Source organism: Panthera pardus, unplaced genomic scaffold (assembly GCF_024362965.1).
Source record: "Panthera pardus isolate Hobbes unplaced genomic scaffold, ASM2436296v1 HiC_scaffold_13, whole genome shotgun sequence".
NCBI lineage: Eukaryota > Metazoa > Chordata > Mammalia > Carnivora > Felidae > Panthera > Panthera pardus.
The window spans coordinates 7,626,630-7,649,011 of NW_026526688.1; the positions used below are offsets into that span (position 1 = coordinate 7,626,630).

At 43.9% G+C, this 22,382-nt stretch overlaps 1 long non-coding RNA gene across 1 annotated transcript; it reads left to right on the plus strand.

Annotated features, from left to right (window-relative positions):
• Positions 1 to 1,042: 1,042 nt before the first annotated feature.
• On the plus strand, positions 1,043 to 9,103 carry LOC109257866 (uncharacterized). The gene is made up of 3 exons (XR_002076126.2): positions 1,043 to 1,202; positions 3,377 to 3,804; positions 7,238 to 9,103. It is a non-coding gene; the product is annotated as an uncharacterized LOC109257866 (long non-coding RNA).
• Positions 9,104 to 22,382: the final 13,279 nt, after the last annotated feature.

Here is a 22,382-nt window from a genome sequence, read left to right on the forward strand (position 1 = left end):
TTTCCAGATGCTGATGGAGAACATCCTGACATATAGAATGGCCCTTGCTAGCAAATCGTATTAATAGAATAGAATCCTAAAAATGGAATATCTCCATGTAATTTCCCATCCAAACATTAACCAAGCTCACATTTGATCCCAGAGTTTGTGTGTGTATATATGTGTCTATCAAGAAATAAAGTTTTGTAATAAATAATAAATAAACAGAAAATTAGAATTTTGGGCGTACTGTTACTTTAACTTTTTCTTCCTGAAGGTTTATATTTGTAGAATTATTACTCACATTTCATATACTATTCGTCACAAAACTATGCAGTGCAAGGATTTCATAGTACGCTGTCAAGAAAATGATGTTAAGAGAATCAAGGAAATTGCTTGGTGTTGGTATGTTGGCTCTTTTCCCCACTAACATTTTTGTATAGTATTGCACTGCCTTGTTCTAAACACACTAGCATAGAACGTTTGCTATGTGGGTCAAAAACAATCTGCTTTCTTTGCATCCTATTCGAAAATGAAGCTGGCAAATTAAAAGACTCACTTGGGATAAGGCAGCTTTAAAATTATTGTCTAGGGGTGCCTGGATGGCTCAGTCAGTTAAACATCCAACTTAGGCTCAGGTCATGACCTCACGGTTCGTGGGTTCAAGCCCCGCAACAGGCTCTTTGCTGACAGCATGCAGCCTGCTTTGGATTCTGTGTTTCCTTTGCCCCTCCCCAGCTTGCGCACGCGTGTGTGAACTCTCTCTCTCTCTCTCTCTCTCTCTCTCTCTCTCTCTCTCTCTCTGTCTCCGGTCTCTCTCAAAAATAAATAAACATTAAAAATAAAAATAAAATAAAATAAAATAAAATAAAATAAATATTGCCTAATTCAAGACAAGTATGTTTTCAGTATTGTGGCAGCCAAAACAATGCCCTCCCACCCAGAGATGTCCATGCTCTAATCCCCCAAACCTGTGCATATGTTAGGTGGGATTAAGGTTGCTAAATCAGCTGACCTTAAAATAGAGAAATTATCTCAGATTATTCAGGTGGGCCCCAAATAGTGACAACAGTCTATTTAAGAAGCAGGAGGCAGGAGAGTCCAGAGGACTGGTCAGAATGATCCAGTGTGAGCAAGATTGGACCCTTTCATCGCCAGCTTAGAAGACAGAGAAAGGGAGCCGTGAGCCAAGGAAAGTGGGTGACCTCCAGAAGGTGGAAAAGGTAAGGAAATGGATATTGCTCCAGAAGAAATGCAGCCCTGGTGATGTCTTGATTGTAGCCCAGGAGAACTCACGTTGGGCTTCTAACCTACAGAGAACTCTTAGACAACAGATTCATGTTGCTGTTAAGCCACTAAATTTGTGGCAATCTGTTGTGGCAACCATAGAAAACCAACACAAATATGAAACGACCAGCTCTGCTGTATTACGGTGGACCCGAGAGATGGGGAGACTCGATCCCGTTTGTCCAAGTCTTTCAGCGAACATTCATTTTCTGACTGGGGCTGGCAGATAAAATACAGGATGTCCAATGAAATATAAATGTCAATTATACAATGAATATACTGTTTTGGTATAAGAATGGGCAATATTTGGTACATGCCTATATGAAAAATTATCCATCCTATCTGAAGTTCAAATTTAACTGGGTGTCCTGTATTTTTATTTGCTAAATCTGGCCACCTTATTTCTAATACAGATATGGGGGAAATTCCAGGAGTTACCGCTGGTCATCAGAACTGCTCCCTACCAACCATGCTGAAACCCACTTCTTTTTTAAAAAAAAAAATTTTAATGTTTATTTATTTTTGAGAGAGAGAGAGAGAGAGCGAGCATGAGTGGGGATGGAGCAGAGAGAGACACACACAGAATCCGAAGCAGGCTCTAGGCTCTGAGCTGTCAGCACAGAGCCCGATGTGGGGCTTGAACCCATGAACCCTGAGATCATGACCCAAGCCAAAGTCGGACACTTAACCGACTGAGCCACCCAGGCGCCCCTGAAACCCACTTCTTAAGCATTCTCCCCCTATATTTTGGGTCTAAGTTATCATGCACTGCCTGTCTTTCTCTACGATAATAGGGTTGCCTGGTGTCCATCTCTAGACATGGTATTATCGTCATGAATTGCAGATAAAGGTCAGCAGATTTTTGCTAAATGTGACAGTCCTATAATCATCCGGAGTTTCATGTGCATTGTCCTCCTTGGATTTCACCCAAGAGTGATTTCTCCTCTGCCAAAATGCCGTGGTGACTATCCAAGCACTACTTAGAGAGCGATATTCAGGCTCTGACCCTGGGCGTAAATGTATTCCCTCTGCTTGTTTTAAATAATCTCATTTCCACAGCAGCTGTTGATTCTGCTTTGCTGAACTGTTCAGCAGATTGCGTAGGAATGCCATTAAATGTGAACAAATTAGCAGGCCTTCTCCCACAGCACTTTCATCCAGCTGTTAACTTACATTTTGGAAATCATGACTCATGCATAACTGTACATTTAGCAATCTAACATTTTCCAAAAGAATTACATAGCTCCTTTCAATGGGTTCTTACATTGCCGATGAACAGGTAAGAGCAGTGCATCTGTCTCTAGGTCAGAAAGTATATTGTGGTGCAACTTCTATTCTCATAGTATTGCAGCTGCTGGTTGGAATAACTTGTTCCTCATTCAGCAGGGTAAGGTGAGGAAGGTGGGATGTTAATTCTAGATAAGATTTAGGGGTATAATTGTAAATTTATGTGAAACCAACATCTTTCCATTAATATACTTGGGTTTCACTCCACGAATTGTGTTTTTTTTTAATGATAGAAGATTTTCAATATAAATTCTTGTTATTTGTAACAAAATTATTTTTTATTTATTTATTTATTTATTTTTTTAACGTTTATTTTTGAGACAGAGACAGAGCATGAACGGGGGAGGGTCAGAGAGAGGGAGACACAGAATCTGAAACAGACTCCAGGCTCTGAGCTGTCAGCACAGAGCCCGACGCGGGGCTCGAACTCACAGATCGTGAGATCATGACCTGAGCCAAAGTCGGCCGCTTAACCGACTGAGCCACCCAGGCGCCCCACAAAATTATTTTTTAAAGATTCACGTTCCCAACCATGAATGATGTCCGTTCCAGTCATTGAGGTTTTGAATGATACCAGTTTTGTTGCCTTTTTAGAGATTTGGGAAAGAATATACACAAATCTGGACAAAATTTTCATTCGGCACATGTACAACGTTTCACTGTATCGCCCAAGTAAGAGGTACCATTACACAGTACAATTATAATCCTCACTGTCTTTTCCTTTTGGATAAATGGCAAATCGCGAAAGTTCTGATACTATGGTAAAAGATAAAGCTCTTGAAAATGTAGAACCTCTTCAAAGTTATTTTACTTTGAAATACAGGAAAAGAAACCAAGACCCCAAGAAGATAAAGATCTTGCCTAAGGACTTAAGGCGGGTGATAAAATACAAAATCAAAACGGAAACAATGCAGGTTGTACCGCAAGAGCAGAACCGTAAAAGGTGGAGAAATGAGGGTAGAAACGGCAATACCATCAGGATAATGTTATTGTGACTGATCCTAGCTATGAATTCCTGCCCGGGTTCTTCATAAAGAGAACACCATGCAACGTACAAGCAAAAACATCCTACAGATTCCAGACAAGAACCTGATCCAAAACCCAGATCTCCTGACTTTCTACCATGCTGTGTAGAGATGCTGGCTCCCCATTCTTCCCGGCACGAGTGAACTGTAGATTCCCTATGACATCTTCATTTTCTTCTACCCTTCAGTGGGCTGGAAGGCCAAGTCTCTCTGATTATAACTCAAGGTAACTTTATTATCTGTGGGTTGTTTTTTTAATTAAATGTTCATCTAGACTAAGAGCTCCAGAGGGATGAGTTTCAAGGATACAGTATAATTAGAGGTTAATTGTTTTTGATGAATGAATTAAAGAATACTGTCCTAAGGGCGCCTGTCTAGCTCAGTCAGTTAAGGGTCCAACTCTTGACTTCTGCTCAAGTCACGATCTCATAGTTCCCGAGTCTGAGCCCCTTATCGGGCTCCATGCTGACAGTGCAGAGCCTGCTTGGGATTCTGTCTCTCTCCCTCTCTCTCTGACCTTCCCCTGTGGGCAAGCACACTCTCTCTCTCTTTCAAAATAAATAAATAAACTTAAAAAAAAAAAAAAAGAATACTGCCCCAGCTTTAGTATATAGACAGAAAGATCTATGCTGTCAGGCCAATCTCAATTTTGTACATGGATACTTATGAAAAGCCACCGCTATTTGGCAAATGTACTCATGAGGTTCTGGTAAGCATTAAATTTTTAGGGAAAAGGGAAGCTGTGTTAATAGCAGCTTGTAAACTTCCATGAGGCCACTTTCTCTGGCTTCCTCGACGCTGCTCAGAACGGGTCCTGAACACTGCACCAACAGCCTGAATATCTACATGCCATATATCCCGGTACGAATTGGGTACGGCAGGAAGCACTTCATTACAAAATGTAAATAATGTGCTTCTTTATTTTTATCATCAGTAAGCAATTTTGAATACAAACGTTAAATACTTAAAAAGACACGGTTTCTTCCAGGGCCAATTTACTAGCTGAAATAAAAAAAAATCAGTGTCTCCCATGAGGCAGAGTTTTCCTTTGCTGTTTCATGAAGTTTTTCTGGCTCTGCTTTGTACCAAGGAGAACTCCGTTAATTTACATTCTTTATACACGGAGTAAAAAGCAGTAGTGTTCATGGTCACTGTTTATTTCTTTCTTTATTTTGCGATGGGGGGGGGGGGTGTAGAGAGAGAAGGAGGGAGAGAATCCCAAGCAGGCTCCGCACTGTCAGCACGGAGCCCAGCGTGGGACTCGAACCCACAAACCATGAGATCATGACCTGGGCCAAAATCAAGAGTCAGATACTTAACTGACTGAGCCACCCAGGTACCCTTAAATTTTAAACTCTTAAGAACATCCCTTGTATTCATCATATCAGAAGGTAGGTGATTTATTTTAATATCTATAGTCTTTTATCATTTTTTTCATTTGGATAAACTTCAAATATCCACAAAAGTAGAGGGAACAGGACCATGAAATCCCACATATCCATCATCGCCTGACAACCCCCAGCCACTGTCAGCCCCTGTTATCTCAGCTATGATTTCCTTTCCCCGACACAACTATTGTGAAGCAGGTATCAGAGATCACATTATTGGTAAACATTTCAGTATGTATTTCTAAAAGGCAAGAACCCTTTGGTTAAGCCCCACTGCCATTGTCATCACATTCCAACACCTAGCAGCAACCCTTCTCACCACCACATGGTCTTGGAAATGATTTTTACTGGTTCTCTGTTCAGGGCTTTGGACAAACGTTCTCTACCAGCCAGTTTGGTTCCAGGTGACGTGTGGCACATTGGGACATTTTATTAATTCGTTCATGGCGATTATGCATTCAGTGCCCAATATATGTTGGGGAGAGTTGGGGGTCCTTGGGACACGTGAGTAAGTAAAACAGACACAGCCCCTGCCTTGTTTGAGCTTGTACTGTAGGAGGATGAGACAGGACATAATTAATAAGAATAATGAAAGTGAACATGCACATTTGATAAAAGGTGTCAAGCGCTTTGGGGGGGAAGAAAAGACGACAGCTGGGTAAGAGTTATTTGGAAATCCTGGGCAGGGTCGCGGTTTTAAAAAGGGAATTGGGAGGAGGCCTGACTGGGCGGGTGTTCTGTGAGCAAGGCTGTAAAGGTGAGAAGAGAATTAACCACATAAGTATCCAGAGGACAAGTGTCTCAATCAGAAGCTGCTGACTGAAGTCTCTAGGACGGTATAAGCCTGGCATGTTCCAGAAACAACAAGAAGGCCCCAAAATGTAATATTACTTCATTAAAATAAGTGAAGACCCGAGTAAAAGAAAGTAGCTGCAAGAAAGCATAAAGAGAACAAACACAACATTCCGCTCCATGACTGTGATGAGCTCTACGTAGGAAATGGCCCTGATTTGACCACAACAGCTCCCCCATGCTCCTCAGGTGGTTATATGTCCCCAAACAGAGAGATCCCACAACCAGGGCCTCATGTGCACAGGACGAGACAGACAATCACGAGAGAGATAATCACGAAGGTCACAGATAATCACGATGGCCCCATTCCCTGTCCCATAGGTGGGTTAGGCATAGAATGGCGGCCAATGAGTCCAACCAATGAGACCTGCATGGAAGCATGGTAAGGGCTTCCCTTAACGGTTTCCTCCAATAATAAAAGGACACATGGAATGAGAAGCATTCTGATCATATCCCTTCCAATGGAAATATCAAAATGGTGACACTCTCACACACTGCTGGTCGAGGTATAAATTGCTTCATTTTGCCAAGAGAATATGACTAATCATTTTCATCATGAATACTAACAGAGCTAAATTCTATCTCTTACTATATATCAGGCACTGTGCAATGTGTCTTGCAATGTCTCATTTATTCTTTAAAACAACCCTACGAATTAGATATTATTTTCTTGAGAAATGAGGAAAATAAGCCTTAAGGTAGTTAAATGCTTTTCTCAGTTTCGCATAGGCAGTACACTAGAAGAGGTTGTGAAATTCACAATGAAATTATTCTAAGGAAGTGATAAAAATAGACATAAAGGTACACACACAAAGATATGTGCCAATTGTTTGGTATAATGTGAAATTTTAAGAGACAGAACATACAAATCCCCACAGCACCGAGGAACCGTTTAACTAAATCAGGCTACATCTGAATAGAGGGCTGGGTAAGGCTTGGAGAGAAAAGATACCGGAGCAACATTACATTCAGGAAAATATTCTTTTTTTTTCTTTTTTTCTTCCTCCTTCCCTTCCTTCCTCCTTCTCGTCCTCCCTCCCTTCCTTCTTTCCCTTCCTTCCTTCTTCCTTTCCTCCTTCCCTCCTGTCTTTCCTTCCTTCCCTCCTTCCTCCTTTCCTTCCTTCCTTCCTTCCTCCCTCCCTCCCTCCCTTCCTCCTTTCCCTTCCTTTCTCCTTTCCTTTCCATTCTCCTTTCCTTTCCTTTCCTTTCCTTCCTTCTTTCCTCCTTCCCTCCCTCCCTCCCTTCCTTCCTCCTTTCTTTCCTTCCTTCCTCCCTCCCTCCTTCCCTTCTTTCCTTCCTCCCTTCCTTTCTTCCTTCCTTCCTTCCTTCCTTCCTCCCTCCCTCCCTCTTTCCCTCCCTCCCCTCCTTGAAGCACTATCCCACCAGACAGCCATCCCCAGATGAAGGCTGTCACAACAGTGGACCCCAGGGGAGCCAGAGCTGGAGCAGGCCCACCATCCCCACCTCTGGGTGAACAATTCAAAGCACTGCATCCCTCCTGGCACCATCCTCAATCTGCAAATTCTCCTATAGTTTCTTGGGGAGACGTCAGCCCCAACCTCTCAGCAGCACTGAATCCCTCTTTCAATATGGGTTGGCACTGATATTTCACGGCTGACCATGAGGAAATAAGTTGGCCAAAGACCACACTGGCATGGAGTGAGAATTCCAGGGAGAGCAGAGAGGATAAGCTAGTCCTGAAGGCCTCCCCACGTGGGCATCCAGGCTGGAGGCTCAGGCCAACAAAGCTTTCCTGGGAATCCCTCCCACACCAGGCTGAAAGGCGACTGAAGGCACAGTCTCTTGGGCCCCCTTCCAAAAGACTAACAGCCCGATGCCACACCTACACCACCCCCAGAAGCCCAGCTGGGAGGGACAGAGGGAAGCAGAGAGGAAGGAAGACAGTGTGTCAAACATCAGAGAAGTTTCAGGAAGCAAAGAGCCTAATCATGTCCTTAATTAAAGTGCAGCTCCTGAAAAGTCTTCTCTGAAATTGGACCAGCTCAATTACCGTCTTGTCCTGACAACCCCCCTCCACCTTTCCTGGACCTCTTGCTCTATAGCCTCTCAAAAGTCCAGCCTTCTCCAAAGTGAGAGCCCATGGAGGCATCTGCTGAAGACAAAGGAAAAACTGGCATCTTGACTTGAAAACACTTGAAAGTCTCAGCCTGTGCACCAAATACACAAATTTTGGACCCCCACGTCCATTCCCTACTGTGGTTGCTTCCTCTGTGGAGATTGGCAACTCTGAGCATCACTAGGAAGAGAGCGGGGCCACACTGGGGACAGCTGTGCCTGTAGAGACCTTGACAACTGACTTCAATGCCCAACTTCCACGGGAGGTGAAGTGTTTGCCAAAATGCACCCGGCTAGCTCTCCACTAGTCTTACGAGGGGGAAGCCAGCTCTGTGGGTAATCTCACAGAGTATTTACATCTGCTCTTAGAATAAAGGATAAACTCTGATCTTCTAAAAATCGTTGCTTGCTTGTGCAGCATTTGATTTATACCTTTAATCATGTTTTACTTCATATACTTAATCATGTTTTACTCAATTGGTGTGTGTCTCCTCAAGGCACAGCAACTGGATGGGAGGCAGAGTGTCCGGGTGGGGCCCCAGCATTGGGGTGTCCAGGCCCGGACGTGAACGCTTATAGAGGAGACCCAGGAGTTCACTCCATTCGGCTAATGCCCAAGAACAAGTAAAATGCCACAAGCAAGCAAAGGTGTCTCGTTTTAAGAGGCAAGTTCATATAGAGTCTTGACTTTTTGACTCAGCCCAGGACAGCCTTTGGGGACAGAGGTGCAGTAAGGTCCGTGGACTGAGACAGTGCTCTGGGTATTTTCACCCTGGTTCTCAGCCCAGGGTCCTATAGTTGCTTGAGCCATCAATGCCTGCAAGAGACAGGGGCAGAGTCCACAGGTCCCAGGGGCTGGGAGCAGGGAAGCCCAGGCTATTGGGTTGTCTGTGTGGACCTGCTTTGAAAGGGCAGAGATGGGTATTAATAGGGGGTCAGCTGTCCCTGGTCCTTCCCACTATGCATCCCAGTTTGTGGTGGGAAGTAGGTGAGTAGGGAGAAACCCTATGTGATTCTCAGTCTTAATCAGAGACCTGTTTGACAATGGTGCCTCATCTTTTTGCTTTAAACCTCAGGGTTACTTCTCTGAAACACCTGCATAAAAATTAAGTCATACATGAAGAGTATGACTAATTATACACGTGTAATATATAACCATATCTAAATGTATAGTGTAAACAAAATGACATGTTTGTAGAATTATAAAATGTTTACAATTATATAAAGTATTGATAATTATATACAATTTATATAAAATTTGCTATAATTACATCAAATCTGTAAGTTTGATATAGAAATATATCTGTGGATGATATCCTACATTAAAATGATACAAATGTTATATAAAACTATAAATATATGTTGTACATGTTAAATGTACATATATGTACGATATATGTACACATATATATAAATATGTGATAACATATAAACAGCGTATATAAATCTATATGTGGTGATGGATGTTAATTAGATTGATAATAAATATAAAATATATTCATGTGTATTCTATATACACTTTATACATTATAGCGTAGTGTACCTTTTTATAAATTATAAATTTAAATATAATTAATGCTAATAATTATGTATTATGTGTATACATAATTATATATTTTTATATGTGTACATTATATACTTACACTATTATGTAACATATCATTATATTTTGGGTATTTATATATTAATGTACACAGTGTGTATATGAGGTGTGCATATACTATAAGTGTATAAAGTTCTATATACTGTGCCCAAATACATTGGAGAATACTGTCATACGTATGTGTACAGCCAGTGCTCCACGCTTGTAGATAATATGTACCCTGGACTCTGTCCACGAGGTGCCACCAGGTGGTCCTGGCAGCTGCAGAGGGTCGTCGTGGACGGGGTCTTCCCCCAGAGCTGCACCCCGCGAGGCCAGGGCCGCTCCCCGCCACCCCGCACAGGCAGCGCCCCCCCGCTGCACCTGCACCCCCAGGACACGCAGGGTGGTGGACACTGACCCCCGTGGCCCCCGTCTACCTGACGCGGCGCTCTGCCCTCTGCCCCCGCAGCCCCGACGACACCCGCCCGGGGTCCCCGAGGTGAGTCAACGCTGCAAGGCACCCCCACCCCCCCACCCCACCCCCGCCGCGTCCTCGAGAGCTGCAGGGGCGCGGGCGGCGAGGGCCTACCTGGAGTGCTGGCGGCTCCACGCCACGTCCCCGCCGCGCGTCCTCCGTCCTGCGTCCTCCCGGGCCTCGCCCCTCGTCTGGGAGCAGCTGGGCGCTGACCTCGGGCTGACCCCGGGCTGACCTGGGGTCAGGAGGCGGGGCTGGCCCAGGGCCCAGGCTGTGGCTCCCCTGACCCCCGCTCTGCCCCTCAGATGGCCCCAGCTTCTGGGGGGGAGGGGGGGCCTCGAGGACGGAGAGAAGCCCCCCTGCGGCCTGCTGAGGGGGTCCCGGGCTCACCGGCCCCCGCGCAGGCTGGTCCTGGGGACCCCCGGCATCCCCCCCCCCCCCCCCCCCCCCCCCCCCCCCCGCCCTCACGCAGGTGCCAGGCGTCTCAGAGCGGCCTTGCGACGGCGCCACCGTGCGGCTGTCCCCGGGGCCGCACCTGCCACACCTGGCGGCCGGGACCCTCCCGCCGGAACCCACTAGGCCTGCCCAGAGCAGTGTGACTGTAGCAACTGAAAGACAGCACTTGTCCAAAAAAAAAAAAAAAAAAAAAAAAAGACTGGGTGACTTAAACAGCAAATTTTTATTCCTCAATTCTGAGACTGGAAGCTGGGAAATCCAAGATCAAAGTGGGGCAGATCCTGTGTCTGGTAAGAGCCCGCTTCTTGGTTTGCAGCCGCATCTCCTGGATGCAACCTCACAGGCGGGAGAGGAGCGAGCTAGCTCGCTGGCCTCTTGCAAAAGCCCCAGTGCCCTTCCTGAGGGCCCCACCCTCGTGTCCTCATCACCCCAAAGGCCCCGCCTCCAAGTAACACCGCGTTGGGGATTCGATTTCAAGGCGTCAATTTAGGGAGGAGGGAAACACAAACAGTGAGTCCATAGCAGTGCCAAAGAAATAACACTGTGAATGTCTGCATTTAGGCACTGAGAGGACGGAGGACATCGCCTGAGAAGGTGTAGCATATGCAGTAGTCTGGTGTCTCACCGTGGAGGAGAGAGGAGTGGAGCAAACGAGCCGGACACAGCCACCAGGGTAGAGTCAGGGAGGATGGGCGGGCCGTTGCCTTGAGAACTAGGAGGCCGTCGATGACTTCTAGGAGCGAAGGGTTCCGTTAGTACCACAAGGCCGACTTCAAGATGTAATCAAAAGCTTACGCTGGCATTTCAAGACCTTGAGTGGTAGGTAAACGCAAGAAAGGAAAGGATGCGTCGCTCCCTGACTCCGAGAACACCCACAGAGCCGTCTTTAAGGCATGGTGGCAGTAGTCCCGACACGAATTGAACTAAGTGTGCTCTACATGCTGCCTCTGTGTTTTCTCCTCCCTTGGAATCTGGCTTCTGCCTTCAGGGCACTAATGGGACTCTCTGGAAAAGGTGTTTCTTTTTATTTCTATGCCTGAGCTCTATGCAGTCATTTGAGCTACCTTTATACCCCAGATGGCCCTCTGGATTCTATGGACTAAAATCAGGCACATTTTCCAAGCAATATTTACCAAGCCAAATCTATCACTGACGGCAGAGAAATTATTTTCAGAATTTTTTTTTATCTTGCTTTTGAATACAGGCTAAAGCCAGAGAAGCTCCGATAATAATGTGATTTACGTTCTATTAGGATATAGCCTATATGTATCATTCGAGAGGTAACACGATTACTCTCTGATATGAAAGCTACTATTTTAAGTGGAGGCAGAGGACAGAGAAAACTAGAATAGGTTTTCTTGCCTCATTCTGAAGGAAAAAATATTAATTTCTATAATTCAGTAGTCCCTTATTTTTGAAACCAGATGCATCAAGATTTACAAAAGCTGTATTTTATGAGGATCGATATATTATATTTTGTGAGCTATTCGTCTGATGGTGGTGATGGATGCTTTCACATTAACAGTATTGTGAGGGCACTCTAAAATTCTCACACAGATACTAGGGTAATTCTGGCGGACCCATAACTTAGGGAGGGAAGGCTCTAGCCCATGATGGGAGCTGTGCTCTGCTTTCCTGGGAGCTCTGACTCACATGTAGCCTTGACCATCTACCACTAAGAACTCCTCCTGCTTCCTGCTTCCTTTCACCTGAACCACTCTCAGTTGTAGCTCTCCTATATCATAGACTCCCTGTCAGCCTCTACCTGTCAGGATACTAGGTGGGATATATACAATGGATTATTAGCAACATTCCTGAAACTGTATCAAATTTTGTGCATAATTGCCCTGTAAAATTCCCCCAATTGTTGTCACTTGATTCTTGACCCTGCAGTACTCTCCCCCTAAAATAGTGCACTTATAAAGCGTCTTGTAACACCTTTTGAAACACTAGTTAAAATTATTAAGGCACAGCTGATTGAGGGAACGCCCCTCCCCTCCCTATGCGTACGTAGAAATCATGTAAAAAAAATAACACCTAAAACTCAATACATGTCCTAGTTAAAAAGAAAAAAGAATTTTCTGAGTGTCAAAAGTGAAGAGAGAATTTTAAATCTGAGAACTGACGCTACGTTATTAAGAGCATACACATTTAAGATTGGTAGCTCTCCCTGTTGAACTGATCCTTTCACTATTGTAAAACGTCCTTGGTTTTTCCTTGGTAAAACTATTTGCTTAAAATTGACTCTGATGTTTAAATGGTCACACCAGATTTCTTTTGTTGAGGTTTCTGCCGTCTGTCATGTTTGATCAGGTTACGTTCAATTTATCTGTGTCCTTACATGGTAAGCGTGTCTTCAAAAATGGCATGTAATTGGGTCTTGCTGTTCTGTTTTCTTTTTAATCCAGCCTGAAAATCTATCCTTTTATTTAGTATACAGTCTGTGTGTAGTCAACTTAGTTTCTGATATAATTAGAGTTAACTCTACTGTCTTTCTCTTTGTTCTTTTATTCCCCTTTCTTGCCTTCATTTGCATTACTCAAGTATTTTCTTTGTTGCTCTATTTGATATGCTCTATTAGCGTTTATGAGAACATATATGTTATTATTTTAGTGATTATGCGTCCATGACTCATTAGAGCCTACCTTAAATTAGAATTTTATCCACCTTCCTTAAAATGCAATACGCACCACATTTGGCTCTCTTTATTCTTCTGCCTTTTCCTTTGCTATTGTTCTATTTTTAACTACATCTCATAAAACCACAAGCATAGTTTTCAGCATAGGGATGACTGTTTCTCTGAGTGGTCTTGATGTTTCCCCAGTTTCCCACCCCAGTGTCCTTCATTTGTGACTACAGTCTCGCACTCTCCTTTGCAAGCATTTTGCTTCCACCTAAGTAATTTACATTAGTATTTCATACAGTGCTGTTCTGATGAAAACAAATGCTCTCAGCTTCTGTCGACCTGGAGAACTACTCTTTATTCTGCCCTTATTTTTGAAAGGTATTTTGTTGAGTGAAGCCTTTTAGGTTGAGGAATTTTCCAAGACCAGTAGCCTACGGTTTCCCCATTTCCGCTGTTTGGTGTAAAGGCGGCGGAAAGTCTTACCCCCCCTCCCTTGACGTTATTATGCCCCCTTCACCTCTGGCGTTCAGCAGTCTGACTATGTATGATATGCCTGGATGTGTTTTCTTCGTTGTTATCCTGCCAAGAGTATGCTGAAATCCTTCAACCTGCGTGTTTGGGGAACTTGAGGGAAATCTTGGAAAACTTCCATAACTGGAGGAAAATTTTGTGAAAATTCATGCCACTTTCTTTCCAATATTGTCTCTGTTCCAGTTTCTCTGTCCCTCCTGCTGTCACTCCAATTACAGTTAGATGATGTGACAGTCCTGCCTGTCTGTTTTACCCTGTAGTACTTCAGAAGGAAAAAAAATAACCACTGCAAGTTTTGATTTATATCTAAAGGAAGTGACCCCTCTTTCATAGTGTAGTATCTTACAGCATAGCGTACATTAGAAGACATTTCTGTAAATGAGGCAAGATCAATCCAACACTTATTCAGACCATTGGGAAAAACAATACTACAAAGTCATGCATTTAGCAATACAATCTTGCGGGGCAACTGTGTGACTCAGTCCGTTGGGCGCCCGACTCTTGGTTTCCACTCAGGTCATGATCCCAGTATTGTGGAATCCAGCCCTGCGTTGCCTTCTGAGTTCAGTATGGAGCCTGCTTAAGATTCTCTTCCTCTCTCTCTCCCTCTCCCCACTCCCTCACTCATGCTCTCTCTCTAATAAAAAAAAAAAAAAAGAAAGAAAGAAAGAAACACAGTCTTGCTGTATGATTCCTTCGGAGTCAGATGTGAAGGTGAAATTTCCAGTGTCTAATTTTGTCATTCTGAATGTAACATGCACATTAGAGGACCCACAGGCCACAGTTGTGTCTGATGTGGTTGCCTTTATAGCTGAGAAATCGCTAGTTTTTTGGGTGTTTCCTTCCCCCCTGTCTCACAAGCCTGACCTCATATGAGGGGCAGCAATGTTACTGTCTTGTTTCAAACTCAGGGAATGAGGCCAGCATCTGTGCTGCTCTGGAGAGACGCCATTACCTACTGCTCCAGAAGGTTCCTTCATGCAACTCCGCCCTTCCCAGGGCCTGTTACTTCACGTACACTGCCCTGTTCTCTACTCCTGCTTTCCTCCAGCAACACTGTTGCACGTGTTCAGGAAAGCGAGAAATTCTTTCCCTCTGCAGCGGGCATCAGCACTTCCCCAGCGTGTGGTCTCACTCTTCAAACTGACTGAGCTTCGTGGGTTAAATATATCGATGCCGACCATATTAAAAATTAAAGCTGAAATTTTGCTGAAAATATGTATTTATTAGTTAGTTAAGGGGGCGCCAGGGTGGCTCGGTCAGTTAAGCATCCGACTTCAGCTCAGGTCATGATCTCACGGTTCATGAGTTCGTGTCCCACCTCGGGCTCTGTGCTGACAGCTCGGAGCCTGGAGCCTGCTGAGATTCTGTGTCTGCCTTGCTCTCTGCCCCTCCCCCACTTGCTCGCTCGCTCTCTCTCAGAAATAAATAAGCATGAAAAAAAAATTTTTTTAAATATAGTGATGAACCTGTTGTATGTTAGCATAAGTAACACTTTTATGAAAAATATACTTTCCAAAATTAGGAAAAATGGGACAAGAGTGGCATTGTTGTATATTTTAGCAAAAATCTTCAATGCCTGGCTTAATAGAAGAGAGTGGGCTTCTCAGAATATGCTTTGGCATTCAGGTCTCCTGCGAGTTTACATGTGTGTTACCACTGAAAGTTCATGGAAGAAAAATCCCAAAGGGCCAATAAACGTATGAAAAATGTCCTGTCTCCACACTTATCAGAGAAATATCAATTTAATCCATAATTAGATACCAACTTATTTCTGTCAGATTGGCAAAAGTTAAAAACTCTAACAACCCAAGAATGTGGAGAAAAGAATTCTTATCTGTTGTTGGGGCTTTTAATAAATAAAATAGCTACTAAATTGGAATATTCTCACCACCTAATCACAGAAGAATGCTCTTGGCTTTGCATCTTAAAGTAACGATTGCTGGGGCGCCTGGGTGGCTCAGTCGGTTAAACATCTGACTTTGGCTCAGGTCATGATCTCACAGTTCATGGGTTCGAGCGCCGCATTGGGCTCTGTGCTGACAGTGCAGAGCCTGCTTCAGATCCTCTGTCCCCCTCTCTGCCCCTTTCCTGCTCATACTCCCTCTCTCTCTCTCAAAAATAAACATTAAAAATATTAAAAAATATTAAAGTAGCCATTGCACATGTGCACAAGGGGACATGTGAACCAGTGCTCATTGTAACATTGTTCATAAGAGAAAAAATTGGAAACCTAACCCTTTTTAAATAAAAGAATGGAAAATTATATCACGATATACTTATATAGGTATTATGTTATGAACATTAGAACAATATTATATGTAATATTCTAACCATGGTACGTTACGTACCAATTAATAGGACGAGTAGGGGTGCCTGGATGGCTCAGTCAGTGGAGTGTCCAGCTCTTGGTTTTGGCTCAGGTCGTGAGCCCAGGGTCATAGGGTTTGAGCCCCGTGTCAGGCTCCGTGCTGAGCTGTGGAGCCTGCTTGGGATTCTCTCTTTCTCTCCCTGTGCCCCTCTCCCCTGCTTGCACTGTCTCTCTCTAAAAGGAAAAAAAGAAAAAAAAAATAGGAAGAACAAAAGCTTTACAGCAACCTGAGTAACAACATTTATGGGTAATTCCATAAAGCTATGTGTTAACATGGCTATAACTTTAAAACAATGTCGGTGGATAAACACAAACTATACAAACTTATATACTGTGTGAAAAATACATGAATATGTATTAAGTATCTATTCGAACATTAATGTGTGTAGGAATGCTGCAATTCTGTTTATGGTAGGAGTTAATTCTAAGGAGAGAAGGAGAGGAGAGGGATTCATTCTGATTAAGACAAAAGAAAGAGATCTCCTCAACTGGTGTATTATTTTTCTTTTAATGATAAATATCACACATTATACTTTGACAAATCTGGATGATGAGGGTATGTGTGTTTGTGTGTGTGTGTGCGTGTGTGAGCACACGTGTGTGTTGTAAAGTAAGCTCTAAGCCCAGCATGTGGCTTGAACTCATGATCCTGAGATCAAAAGTTGCACAGTCTACAGACTGAGCCAGCCAGGTGCCCCTGAAGGCATGTGTGTTTCCTAGAGTTAGTTATATTTCTCTATTATTTATTTATTTATTTATTTATGAGAGAGAGAGAGAGAGAGAGAGAGAGAGACAGAGCAAGAGTGGGCCAGTGGCAGAGAGAGGGAGACACAGAATCCAAAGCAGGCTCCAGGCTCTGAGCTGTCAGCACAGAGCCTGATGTGGGGCTCGAACCTATGGACTGCGAGATCGTGACCTGAGCCAAAGTCAGACGCTTAACCGACTGAGCCCCCCCAGGAGCCCCTTCTCTCTCTATTTTAATGTACATACAAGTAAACGTAACATACAAAAATAAAATAATACGTCTAAAAATGTTAACAATCTCACTCCGAGATAAAACTAAATTTGAGCTGTCACCCGCACTCAGTTGAGGAGTGTGCACGAATGCTGGTGGCCCAGGACTTCCCGGCCACCTCTCTGGTAGTGCTGTAGGGTACTCATGAGGCCCGCTGTGAGCCCCCGACCAGCTGAGCCTTCTGTGGCCCAGGCTCTGGGAGCGCCACATCCCTGGATTTCAAGACTGAGGACAAGCAACGTGTACGAGAGACACGGCCCAGGCCACCAGGCACACTGACACTGCTCGCCTGTCGCCTACATTGTGACACGCCATGAGGTGGCCCCAGGGAAGCCAGCATATTCGAGGCACCCCGCCGGCAAAACCCTCCACTGGCACAGGGACAGAAATACAGCCGGTGAGCTGGTCCTCGATGCTTGTGACTCTCAGGAAGCACCCGTATTCATTGTTGAGAGGGGACAGTGGCCTCTTCCCCAGCAAAGCTGGCTTCCAAGCTTCGGGGTAGAAGTCTGCATAACAGACATTCAGGGAAAACTGTCTCTTGATTTCTGCTGGATGTCACATCCGTTCTATAAAAGCACAGTTTTACTGACCAACTAGAAACATGATAGAAGCAATTTTCTTCGAAAAATCGTTTAAATACAGTAAAAGTATTTTGAAAAAGACACAAAGGTACTCCAGCCCATGGACTCTCTAGGTACAACTGAGTTGAAACCATCTCCTCAAGGGCTTTGACGATTTTCAGGAAAAATGTCACCTTGAGGGGATTCTAGCAAACAGAATCCTGGTTCAGACTACTGAGTGGTCCCACCTCTGAGCATTAGTTCAGGAACCAGAATGACCTTCTCCTTTGGCCCCATCCCCAGATCAGCTTCCTGGGTGTGCCTGATGTGGAGGGGGGTGGGGGGTGGGCAGCGGGGCAGAGCAGGGGTCTGGGGGGTGGGAGCGAGACAGGGTAGGGGAAGTGGCAGCAGAGAAAGGTCATGTGGGACTTGGAACGGTCCTGGCACCTCCCGACCTAGCTGCTCTCCGCTGCACCTGCGAGCCCATTTGGGCCAGCCGGGTGAGCCTCTGAACCAATCCTTACGGGTCATTACAGCTCACACCAGGCGACGGGCTCCTTGCTATCCAAGGGCGGGGCAGTCTCTGTTTTTCCCCTTTTTCTTTTTTTCTGCCCCCCGCCTCTCTCCCCGCACCGCACGTCTCTGAGTTTCTGACAGCTTAACTTGACAGAACTCATGAATAAGAACACCAAGCAGATTACTTTGGATTTTCTTGTCACGGAACTGTTTGTGCAGTCTCTTGGGGGAAAAAAAAAGAATAAATTCCACAAAGGAGGAAGTTCGTGCTTAGGAAGCTTTTTTTCGCAAACTCATTAAATTGATGGCTTTTGGAGAGGGATCAAGGAGAGAAGCCAAGATGGGGCAGAAAAAAAGAAAAGCAAAGAAAAAAGAAAGCATTCAGTGTAATCTGATTTCCAGAATAAGGTTTTGACTATGTATGTTGGTCAATGGAAAACAATGGAAGACAAACCTTGGTGAAATGTCCTAGCAATAAGTATTGAGCTAAAATTATAAGGTGCAGAGAAGAAGGGAAGGAAGGGAGGGAGGGCGGAAAGAAAAAAATCAAGTGAAATCGCAGGTAGAATAGCTACATATGTAGCATATATCCTTAAAAATACAAACTCTGCAACATATAAAACATACCAAATACACAAAGGTAATGAGAACTATCAGCGCCATACTTTTGCATGTATCCTATTAACCATTGTGGTGAAGCAGGGCGGAGATGGGAAATTTAGGGAAGCGCTTGAAAATGTCAGAAGAATTTCATTCACAAGAGGCTTATTTCAGATTACAAAAGGCCTGAACCAGGAAGTAGCAAGGCTATTTATAAAGACATTCTCCTACACAGTAAATAACATAATAAAGAAAAGTGAGCTTTCTTCTGATTTTTGTAGAATGTGGGGTAAAACTGATCCCAGAATGTCCATTTCACTTCGTTTTTCATTGTATCTGGATATCAGCAGAAACTTAACACATAAACGACCACATCCGTAACCATCTCCGTGCGCGCACAGGTGTGCATTTGTGCTGGGGCACACGTCAGGCAAACGCAGTGTGCAATGTTGTTAAAAGTGCTCCATAGCGATGGGTTTAGGGAGCCACTAGATGTCAGCATCCGATCATTCTCTGGAAAAGACCCGGGCTGCCTTTTATTTCTCTCTGCGACAGACTTTCTGTTCAGCCATTTTCTCTATCCATAGAAAGAGTGAATGTGAAACTGTATGCCACTTAAAATAATCATATCACATGTAACAAAAGAGCAGCAATTCTCCGGTGCAACTACTCTTCCAAAGATAAGTTTTATGACTTGTTAAGTAGTGCAGAGATATTAATACAAATATCTTGATGTATGTGTGTGCAATATAGATACACACATATCAAGACATATACACACACACACACATATACACACAGATTGATATAGATATATAATGCACATTTCCATGATTTGAGAAGGAATTGATTAAAATATATTCTTAGCTCCTTAAGCTCTCCACAAGTGCCTCCCTCTCTTCAAGAGGATTTCATATGCTGTATCAAGGGGAAAATGAAGACATGTGACCATTTCTTTCGTTGTTACTCTAATTGTAGATTTAGCCCTTTCTACATTTTGTATCGATATGTTTGGATTTCTAACACTTTTGCAGAACTATTGTTTCTTCGAGGGCTAGGAGAATCTCATGCCCATCCTGTGTGCAGGGTAAAATGCGGTGAGTGAATCAATGTACAGATTAGTCACAAGGAAATAATTTTAAGAACAAGTCATCATGTCTCTTAAGCCAGACCATGAGTTTTGGTTTTGAAGAAGGCATGTTGGAGAATACTTGTCACTGCGTTTCCTCGGACTACAGGTATGAGGCATCTTCAAACAACAACTAAGGAATTATGGTTTGCCTTTTTCTGTGTATCACTTTCTCCCAACACCTAACTTTGGAGAGAGGAAAGCCAGGGAGAGACAGAGAGTGAGAGAGAGAGAGAGAGAGAGAGAGAGAGAACTACAAAGGATACAATCAAATGACACCTTCCGGAACCCTCTGCCTACAGTTGACAATGGGTATTATATAAAATCGATGTAAGTGTAGGTGTTGGATTTGGGGAAAAGAAGGGTGCAGATGGAAATGGGGAATTTTGACACTCGCAAAGGTCTTAAAGATCACTTAGCAATGGTTTCCTGTTGTGGCTACAGTTTGGGTGGATTTTCGTTCAGTCCTTTGGGTAACACCATTCTTCCAATCCCAGTTTTAAAACAAGGTCTCCCCTTTTCCCTGAGAAACTGTAGCTACAGACTGAGATTGTAAAATCTATTCATTCATATCGATTCAGTGGAACTCCGTGAGGCACTGTGCTAGGTTCTGGGGTGGGAGTGGGTTGGGTACGAAGATGTATTCAAAAGAGTCCCTGTTCCAAAGTTTAAAATGAATCATATAACTAAATTACAATATATTATGGTCTTAACTTACGTTCCATAATTTATTAATACTTGAAACTCACATAGGACAATTAGGCAGAGGACATTGAATCCTCTTGCAAAAAACAAAAAACAAAACCCTCATTCGTGCATGTAGCATACAGAGAGATCAAATCTACCCAGCTGACTTTTTTTAGATAAAGTAATTGAAATTTTTAGATACAATGGCTTGCTGCAGGCTATGGAGTGAGATGAGATTATATAACCATCTTCACTAGCGAGGGGTGCTAGTCTGTCCTAGAATTCCTAAGTAGAATCTTGATTGGAAACAATTTGTGAAGCAATAGGTGCCGCAGAAAATGTGAATTCTTGAGTACGCGTACCTTCAGCATCACTATTAATACGATGATGCGGTGGGACGACTCCTGGGCACCAAATATTTGGTGGAAGAGAAATTATTTCAGCTTATCCCAGAGGAGTATGTAAGATTTGCCCTTCCTTGCGCTTCAAATCTATTTACCCCCAATCCCCCCAGCTTTCGCTCTCTCCTCTCTGACTCTGTTCACTCTTTAGTAACTCAATCGAGGGAGGCTGGAGAAAGAGATCAGGTCCGTCCACGTGCACCTGGAGACATTCTCGCCTTCCTGCTGGTGAGCCGAGCGCTGGCAGCAGCCGATTGTCACTCAGCCAGGGACCAGATGGAGTGACAGAATCCCCGCGTGCAGACAGCCCTGAGGAGCTGCGCAGGGACCACATTCAGGAGCCATTTAGTCCTCAGTCTGCCTTCACATCGTCTTTATGATTCTCTGAGAAATGTCTAGTTTCTTTAACTGAACGCTGAACTGAATTACCTCACCAACTTTTATCCTCATCAGACGATGACTCTGCCATAAGAACAGCATTTCAGACTCCCAGGGATTGTAAGTGAAAGCCTAAAACAGACTCTGGGAGCTTGCATTTTATTCTTTATTTGTATGTATTTTTCAACATGATATTGACAGGATGTTGCATACGACTTATTAGTGCTAGTATCATGACGTCCGTTATTTAATAAAATTGAGATGAAAGACTGGTAAAAATAAGCCAAAGAAAATATTTGGGAAAATAACCAGCTATTAATTTGAAGACAGATAACTCACCAATTCGTTACGGAGCAAGGAGAACCAACCATAGTGAGCAGGGACTCGTTTGAAGCTGGTAGAACCTGTCACACTATTTATTTCACCTGCGACTCAAATACTTCCAGACAATTGCACGAAAAGGTATTTATAGGAAGAACTGATAACCTGTATGGCAGGAAAAATGCTTTCAGAGGTACAGATATAATTTCTTAAAATTGGTTATCCACTAAAAGTAAAAACATCCTACACCAGTTGAACTAACTCACGGATGTCCAGTTTGTTTGTTTTAAATGTTTATTATTTTTGAGAGAGAGAGACAGAGACAGAGACAGAGACCAAGCAGGGAAGGCGCAGAGAGAGAGGGAGGCACAGAATCCGAAGCAGGCTCCAGGCTCCGAGATGTCAGCACAGAGCCCGACATGGGGCTCAAAGCCACAGACTGAGAGATCATGACCTGAGCCGTAGTCAACCGCCCAACCGACTGAGCCACCCAGGCGCCCCTATGGATGTCCAGTTTTATGTGGAGGTAGGGCCCCACAGGACCAGGGCATGACAGCTCAAAGGAGTAAGCCAATCAATCTGTCACAGGTAATGAATGAGTGACTACTATAAGGTCTTATCACAGATGAGCTTTCCCAGAGAGTAAAGCAAATAAACAAGCAAAAAGAAAAAAAGTTTCCAAAATTACTCTCCTGCATCTTTATAATTTGAGCCTAATGATTAGTGTGTTATGTCTAAAGGAAATTGTAGGGATGAAACCTAGCAGGGCAAGGGGACATCGTTGTCTGTGTTGTTGATTTGCTTCTGTTCCCGGTGATTGTCTGTTCACAGGTG